Genomic DNA, 9681 nt, shown 5'->3' on the forward strand with positions numbered 1-9681 from the left:
TCCTGCTCCAGTGCTAACATACAAGTCTAAAATCCCCATGTGTGCCTGCTGCATGATAATTAAAATCAATAGCACTCTTTGCTGCAGCTAAATTTGGCATCAAGTGGTCAACTCACACAACAGACAGAGCTTTGATTAGGTCAGCCTGACCCCCACCAGAACACCTGCTTGCTAATCATCCCATGAGCTTTAAGACTCACTTACACGCTTTTACGTTAGTCGTGTGTCTGAACAAATGAAAATGTTAATTTGTAAATGTGGTACAGACTGCACTCTTCTATTTTTCATAAAGCACACATGAACACTGAAAAGTCAGAATCACAGAATCATATGGTTTGTTGAAAAGATAGACAGACACACACACACACACACACACACACACACACACACACACACACACACAAACAAACACACACACATACACATACATATCTATATATATATATATATATATATATATATATGTAATCTGTACAATTTTGTCTGTATTGATCAATAGGTGTTGCTATAACGATATATTTGCTGCCAGCTTTTAAGGTCATTATGATAATGGCCAAAGGCTGGAGAAACACATGCTGCATGCTGTGGGCTGCAGTTTTAAGAAATGTGCTAAAGTTGTATCCGTATACTTAGGCTGTATTTTTTGAGTAAAGATAATAACAACAGGTGATACTTCAAAAAAGCCATATTTTCTTTGTAAATAAACACAACTCTGTCCTTCATACTCTTAAGCAGACAGGATGTCAGAAAGGGGCAGCGAACTGAGCTGATGCTAAAGATGTAAGCTTAGTTTTAAGGACAGGTTTCAGTGTTCTTCATGCCTGGGGTTTTTTCTTGTAGTTGAATTATTCACAAAGGGTCTGTATAAATAAGAAGGCCTGGTGTTTAAAGCATATAGTAGCATTCAATACAGCAGTTCATCTGTGCTGTGATGTTCTTTGGTAGTGCAGGGGCTGCAAGCCAAGCTGCTGCTAACTTTAATGATTTTTTTTTTGTCTTAGTTCTAAATTTCAGATGACTAAAATCTTTCTGATCTGATTTAAAATTAGTTAAAATGACCAAGATGGTAAATGGACTTGTACTTATATAGCGCTTTTCTAGTCTTTTTGATGACTCTTTCACGCCACCGTTAAAATTCACCCATCCACATAACATTCACACGCTGATGGCAGAGGCTGCTACAGAAAAGATAAGAAAAGATAAGATATTACTTTTTTTTTTATCCCCCGGGGGGGAAATTCAGTTGTTACAGCAACCCAGACAAAAGTACAAAATAAGTAAAAAATAAGTAAAGAATAAGTAAAAAATAAAATAAAATAAAAATAAAATAAAATAACATAAAATAAAATAAAAATAAGTAAAATAAAATAGATAAATAACGCTAGAGTACAACTTAGATATATACAATGTTACAAATGGAATTTAAATTAAATAGAAGTAATTACAGGCAGTATTAAAAAAAAATGTTTCAGTAGTGACAGGTTGACATGGTGTGATTATGGTTGGTAATGACAAATTAAGCAATAAATAGAAATAATATGTGTATGTAATATGACCATGGGTTGTAGTTAGAATGTAATATAACATAATATAATATAGCAAGATAATTATATAATACAGTATATTATACATTATAATGGGGGGGGGGGGGGTGTCAGTGGTCAGCATGGTGCAGTCTGTGGCCTCCGTTACTGTTCAACAGTCTGATGGCAGTGGCTACAAAGGAGCGCCTGAAGCGTTCAGTCTTGCACCGTGGTGGAATGATGCGCTGACTGAACGAGCTCCCCATCAGCCACAGCTCATCATGGAGAGGGTGAGAGGGGTTGTCCAGGATGGCTCGCAGTTTGTCCATCAAAATCCTCTCAGCCACTGACTCCAGACTGTCCAGTTCTAGGCCAACCACAGAGCCTTCTTTACCAGCTTGTTGAGCTTGCTGGCCTCACCCGTCTTGATACCTCCACCCCAGCACACCACAGCAAAGAAGAGAGCACTGGCCACCACAGACTGATAGAAGGTCTTCAGAAGCCTGCTGCAGACACTGAAGGACCTGAGTCTCCTCAGGAAGAACTGTCTGCTCTGTCCCTTCCTGTAGATGGCATCAGTGTTGGTGGACCAGTCCAGTTTATTGTTTATTTGGACCCCAAGGTACTTGTATGAGTCCACCCTCTCCACTTCCTCCCCCTGGTTGAGGACTGGGGCTGGGGGCTGGCTTATTTTACTTCTGCGTCGACCCTACGCTGCAGTGATCGACGCAGACGTAAGCACTATACCTCTGTGTAGATGTGTCCCTGTCGCACAGCAATACTAAGGCGAAACGCTTTAGGGCAGGGTTGTCTCTCCGATAGTCGGGTCGCCTGTTTCCGGCCCTGCTACGTTTTCTGTTTACTTATTTTGTCAATAATTGAAGCAGCCAGATGAGGTCATCACCCTAAGACATTAGCTCACAGGTTTGAAAAAAGAATTCCACATTCACAAGCCAATAGTTCTGCTGTAGTTATTTTTTCCACCAGAAAACTCCTGCAAAGAAGCTCACAAGTTAACTTCTCCATGACATTGCTAACCGATAATAAACACTTTTATGTTCCACTTTCATGTTGACTTAGAGGCAGAACTTGAAGGTGAAGTCCACGTCAGTGCAGAACTCTTCCTCAGAGGTGATTCACCTTCCCGCTGTCTCTTCCTCTGCCTCATCTTTGATCTGGTGGAGGCCAGGGTGTCACAGCTCAGTAGTCATCACGTAAATGAGGATTTATTACCTGTGCTGACTGTCCAGATCTTTGCCTTTTGGTTTGGCTGGTGTTTTAAAGGCATGTTGCCAAGTTTGTCTTTGCTAAAAAGAGTAAAAAAAAGAAGTATCAAGTTTTGGTCAGGCCTTTTGATCACATCCAGTCTGTAAAAGCGTTGGTGGGGAATAAATAAAAAAAAAAGAGATAATTAATTGATAAAAATTCAAGTAAGAATGCTCTTTTTAAATTTTAATTTCCTGGAACATATCATTTTGCCTCACATATAACTCCCATGAACATACATTTTAAGTCCCTAACACTGAGGCATTCCTGTTAGCACAATCTCTCCTCATCCCACACTTCTGTTACAGGTTCAGTGGGCTTCCCGGGGTACTGACCTGTGGAATTGGCTGCTCTGGCTTTTCCAGCGAGACTCGGGATTGAGTGGAAACACAAACCCAAGAGGGAAATCTAGAGAAGAGCTGCAAAGTGAAGGACAGTCCTCAGATGGATGAGTTGGTGTTCATTCCCTCTTCACTCTATTACTGTTGGGGAATGGTAAAGGTGGGAATAAAACCTGATATACTTTATTTCAGAGCTGGTGATGAATTGATCCAATGATAAACCCTACTTGTTGTTGTTTTACATGAGTTGGTGACATCTCTTTAATTGAATCAGTCAACCACCAACTCAATCAGTTTTTAGCTTTAAAGCAGTGGATTAATTTAATGTTTTGGCAATTTTTTTGTGGGTTTGCGTGTTGTCCATAACGGTAGAGAAGAAGCAACAAGCTGGATGTGGATATGGACATTATTAGCTTCCATATTAAAGCACAAAGAATGGTTATTTATTGCACCTGGAGTGTAAGAAAACTGAAAGGTAGTAAAGTGGAAATCGTTTATCATAAAGTAAAGGTGAAATAGTTGCAATAGACTTCACAAAAAATAACTATTCTCCTTAAAACAAGGGTGTCTCACTCCGTGTAACACAAAACTAATAAACATTATCCACCAAAGACCCTGAAGCCTCTTTCACAAATATCTAGGTATGCAGCGGACCAGTTTCCCTCATATACTGTTTCCAACAGCGCTACTCAGTTTTTAGGTGTATTACCGCCGCCTACTGGCTGTTGTATCAGCTGTTTAATGGTCCGTTACTTTTACAGTGAAGTAATGCGAAATAAACGCCGGTGAATCTTGTAACTTCAAGTAATTACAGTGATTTCACTAACAGCTTGGTCATTGTTTACTTCCACTTTCTGAAATTGAAAATCCAGCGACACCTGACACAGCATACTACAGAACAGATCCAACAGAACAGTCATACCTTCAAATGCAGGATGCAGTTTGCAGTATGTACGGCATGCTACATTCCTAGGTAGAATGCAGGCAGTTTCGAAAACAACCAATCTCTCCAGAGAAAGAAAACAAAAACAGATAAGGCTTTTAGTTTGAAAAGCAAACCAGAAGTGCTAACGTGCTTCATTGTGCTTTCCTGTGACATACATACTGCTGATACAAAGCCAATGGCCCCCTCGAGCAATAGTTTTGGCTGAGTCTGGATCACAGACTGATCGTGTTGGATGTTAGGAAATAACAAAGACCTAGATTCATCTTGTTCTAGCTTGTAAGGCGACAGCGACTATAAAGACATGTGGTTGTACATGTTAAAAATCCAGTAATGTGCATTTACTGCTGAAATAGAGTTATGTCTCCTTTGACTAGGCAGGAAAAGTCTTCAGATGTGTAAATTTGACTTAAAATGTGTGCTGGAAACCAAAATATTTTATTTTATTTTATCATTTTTATTATTTTGAGTCTCTAACTTCTGCAGCTGATGGAGTATTTATCAAAGGTGTGATCTGCAACGAAAGCAAACAGTTTAAAATATTTGTGGTGTTTTATGATGACCACGTTGACCTGATTTACAATCAGGCAAACAAAGCTTACTTCCAGTTCCAATATTTTATTTCAGAGTTGTGACACCAGTAAATAAAGTTTTCACACAGGCATCTTTGAAATATTGTTATGTTCCTATCAATAGGAATTAATAATATATACAAGTAAACACCCAGTTAACTATCCCTAACAAATACACTCCAACACACACCCTCCAAAGGAAATAGCAAAGATATTATTACCACACCAAAAGCAAATACACATGATCCTACTGTGAGGTGTTATTTTATTGATTATTAAACAGTCTCAAAAACATGCTCATGAGCCTCAATGACCTATAAAAGCAATAAAGAGCATCCTCTAGACACCTGGTTACTTTTGAATTGTAATTTTACATTCCTGTCACTGTTGCAGCTGGGTTAGTTTAGATGAAGAGATTTACAGCCAGGACACCTAAGAAGCCTTTGTTCATATTTTCACAAAAGTGTTTTGCTGTGACCAGTAGAAACTTTTTTCAGGTAGAGATTTTTACTTGGAAAATCAGAGCCAGGGGAAAAAAATGCAAGAGGAGAATTATGATCTCATTACCTAGCTCTTGTGAGAACAGGATTTTGGACCAGATGAAGAGTCTTCAGGAAAAAACCTCTAATAATCAAATCTAGAGGTAATGAATGCATGAACTAGTTTCTCTGCATTGTTCTGAGAAGAACTGCACCGGATTTTTTGCAATGTTGCACAAATGAAAAAAGCTGTCCTTGAAATGTGCTTTGTGTGCGAATTAAAGGATGAAGCTTCAACATTTCTCACAAAGCTGGATGATGCTGTGTAGCGCAGGTGCACCTTATCACACTTTGTGTGTCTTACAGTGGCCTTATAATTATTGTTATGTAAGTTTGTTTGCTATGTTTTTCTGAACCCTAAGGACCACACCTTAATGTTGCCTCCTCCTGTGCTGTAAAGTGCAAGTCCCTGCAAAAACAGTAGACATGCATCCATGTCCTGACTAATATCCCCACAGAGAAAGCCAATTAAGTTACACTATATATAAATTCACTACCTATATGATTTTTGAGCCAAGCACAATAACTTTATTTTTGTCTGAGCTATAAAGTATCAAAACATTGTAGGTCAACAAAGTTTTTACGTCCCCAAGACACACTTTACTTTAAGTCAATTAAGAAATTGGTTTCCTCAGGCCACGTTGATCAGTATAACTGTATCTTTTGCATATCGGCAGCAATAAACTATAGTCTTTAAATATTACCCAAAGAAAACATATTGAATCTAAATAGAATTGGTAAAAGTAATGCCTTTAATCTTTAGGTGTTTTAAGAATGTGCTGTGCTCACATATTTCCTAAGATGATATACATGAGTATACATTGAATATATCTGTTAACCTGAGACCATGCCTGGGACCCATGAGCTTATAAACACTTTTCTGTTTCTGTTGTTGAACCACACGATCAATCCTGTAAATCTCAGATGCAAAAAGAGTCTCTGTGAGTCTGATCTCTTTCATTTATTTCCCCCGGATGTCATAAAACAGAGTCTACTCGACGTCTTTCACCATTTCTCTCAAATTCCCACTCATTCTCACCTGCATCTTCTTCACATTCTTTGCATTCATATGCTCAAGTCATTTTATGAACATATAACCCTCCAGACAGAGCGCACCATTTCATTCCAATAACAAAGGTGTGTTCTTCTGAGCCATGTCACCAGGCAACAGCATGCTAATACAAAGCCTCTTCTTGATATACCCCAGGCTTTCTCTCAGAATCTGCTTAAAAACCTGGCTATGATATCCAAGCTAGAGTCAGGTTGCAGTGAATCAATTGCTTACCTTTGGCTCATTTAATGATGTTGTCATATCCTGAAATTCCACAAACTTTTAGTTCCTTGAACTTATTTTCCAGGAACTAAAAGGATCTTGTGGCCCATTGTTGTCTGTGTTTCTACCAAGGCCTGAAGTCCTGTGGAGATTATGCAAATCAGGCCTTGGTAGAAAGTAGTTGCACTACACCATCAGACCAGTAAGAAAAAGACAAAGGCCATTCAGCAAAGATGACACCATAGAAGGAGATAGACAGGCCAGCATCATTATGAGCACATACCAGTTAGCGTGTCACCATGGAGGAGATTCAACTTGTGCACGAGTTGTAAAGCTGTTTCAACGTGCCTGAGACGCTCGACTTAAATACATTTTCAAAGCAATTGACCGGTTGACCGAATTAAAGAGTGATCATGTTAACTGATGTTTTTCAGCATGCATCCCTCACAAATGTGTAATGTTATTGTGGGCGGCCAGTGGAATAAATACACTGTGGTTACTCTACCAATCACAAATGTTCAACATAGCAGGCCCTGCCCCACAAAGCACCTGGACCTTTGGAAAGTACCCCCAAACAGGAGCATTTCAAGGGGAGATGAACTACCCCAGAACTAAATTTAGACCTTAGTTCTTGCTGTTGAAATATGCATAGTCCCTCAAAAGGTCCCTAGTTTCTGGGTAAAGTTCCTGTGGTTGAAAACTCAGAAACTCTACGCTCCAGTGTCACACACAGTACCCTTGTCTGCTCAGGTGAACATTCAGAGTAGGGGTGTTGTCTTAAATGTCTGACATGGAGGAATTAGAATTCAGAAGAGGCTGAAATGTTTTCTATTTGGTAGTTACTGCATATATCCTGCAGTTGGATCACATAACACAAAATCCCTGTCTTATTCTTTGTTCAAAGTTTGATAACCAGACGGGTCTGTGAGGGAACTTTGAATACACCATCTTTGCTTACTGAATACACAATGTTCAACACCAAGGTGTAGGTTTCTGTATGATGTCTTTGTGTCTGTGTAGTATGGTGGCCCTGAAGGGCAAAACACAACAACATTTCACAAAACACATTTTAATCTGAGTTGGAAGGAATGGAAGAGGAGATGAAAATAATAAAGGAATATTTCTACAAAGGATACACATGTAATGTAGCCTAATACGCCTATGCTGCAGGCTACATACAATATTAGGAAACCCTCAGGTCTCAGAGTCAGGTGTCAGACCTCAGGTGAAAAAGCATCTGGTCTTCCAACTTCCTGTCAGTAATAGAATAGAAACAGGAAATGATGTTAAGCTGTCGGCTTCTGTCCAATCAGAAACAAGAAGTGTTGTCCCTACCCTTTCCACAGATTTGCACAGATTTTAAAATACTATCAACTCTCAGTTCTTAAAGCTGTTATGTATATTTCTCTCAAAGTAAAGATCTGAGGTGCAGAAGGGTTGGAGTAGATTTCTGCAGCTAATTGAAACATGGAAGGTCAAACAATCGAGGGTCAATGAGGTCACTTTACTCTCCTGTTCAACAGGAAACACATGAAAACAACCTGAAGGTTGCTGAATGGAAATCTTTTCTATGTATTGACCAAAAAATGGAAACCCTAAGGCAAGAGAGCAGGGAAGCATGAATGGATTTGTAGAATACACCTGGGTCATCGAAACAGATAATCAATATACAGTATTATATGAAAATAATTTCATACAAAGTCGTATAAAAGTGACTTTCTTCCAACCCACACTTCCAGGGTATTAGGATTATTAGGAACAAAAATCCCTAAGAAAGTTCCCAATAAGAAAAGAACAGATAATGCAGAGTCCATGATGATCAGTCAGACTAGGATCGTTTTTCACTTTGCCTCAGAGAAGTTGCCGGGTTTCCTCTTTGCAAGGCACAGTTCTATCCTTCATTTGTGTTGTCTGAAATGGTTTTCGGAAGTGGTTTTGAGCCCATGCAGTGCACCTCCATCTAGTATTGTTTTTTTGGCAATGTCTCTTTTGTACAGAGATTTCTTCAGATTCTTTGAATCCTTTCATTATAACATGTTGTGTACATTATACAATCCTCAAATTCTTTGCAATTTAATGCAGAGGAACATTATTCTGAAACTTAGAACCATTTGTTCATGCAGCCTCTCAGAGAGTTGCGATGCACTTTCGATCTTTCCATCTGATATACTCTGCCTCTCTGAAATAACCATTTTAAACCCAGTCATGTTACTAACCTGCTACAGCTTAACCTCCTTACTTGGTAGAGTACCATACAGGTATATTTTGGTGTTACACAACTTTTTAGTGATTTGTTGTCCCTGTCTGAACTTTTTTTTAACTTTTTGTCAGCATCAAATTTAAGATGAGCATACATTTTTTCATACAACAATACTTTTTTCAGTTCCAACATTTGATGCTGTCTGCACTATTTTCATTTAAAAATAGTGTACTAGCATTAAATATGTTCTGTATATTTCACAATACTGGAGTGAATATGTGAGCAAAGTTGTACATGCTTACAACTGCACAACCAGCGAGGCAACAGGATACTCCCCTTTCTATCTGCTCTTTGGTAGAAACCCCTGCTTGCCAATTGATTTGATCTTTGGGATAAATGATGAGGAAGGATGCAACTCACACCAAGAGTATGCCCAAAAATGGCAACAACAAATGAAAGAAGCATATGACATTGCATCCAGAACCATTAAAAAGACTACAACTAGGGGTAAAACATATTATGATCAAAAGAGGCAAAGTTCGGTGCTCTCTACAGGTGACCGTGTTCTTGTGAGAAACATGTCAGAGCGAGGAGGACCGGGGAAATTGCGCTCATATTGGGAAGATCAGATACATGTTGAGATTTCTGAAAAAGGAAAAGACAGCCCAGTTTATGAGGTAAAGCCTGAGCGTGGCACAGGGAGAGGAAGAATCCTCCATCGCAACATGTTGATGCCATGTAATGCCTTGCCACTGCAGGAATCCCAAAATCTGGTGAGAACACAAAGATCTCACACTCAACAAAAAAAGAGACAAAATGACTGTAAAACACAGGAAACATCAGAGGACTCAGAGAGCTCAGATGAGGAGGAATATCACTGGGTTCATAGACTGAGACATTGTCAACACCAGCATGGAGAGCAAAATGTTGCACTTCCAATGACTCCTGAAATCGTACCTCAGCATGAGTTTGCTGCTGAGGCAGTGGAGTCCAGGATTGAGACTCCAGTACAAATGTTTGTGGA

Source organism: Notolabrus celidotus, chromosome 4 (genome assembly GCF_009762535.1).
Source record: "Notolabrus celidotus isolate fNotCel1 chromosome 4, fNotCel1.pri, whole genome shotgun sequence".
NCBI lineage: Eukaryota > Metazoa > Chordata > Actinopteri > Labriformes > Labridae > Notolabrus > Notolabrus celidotus.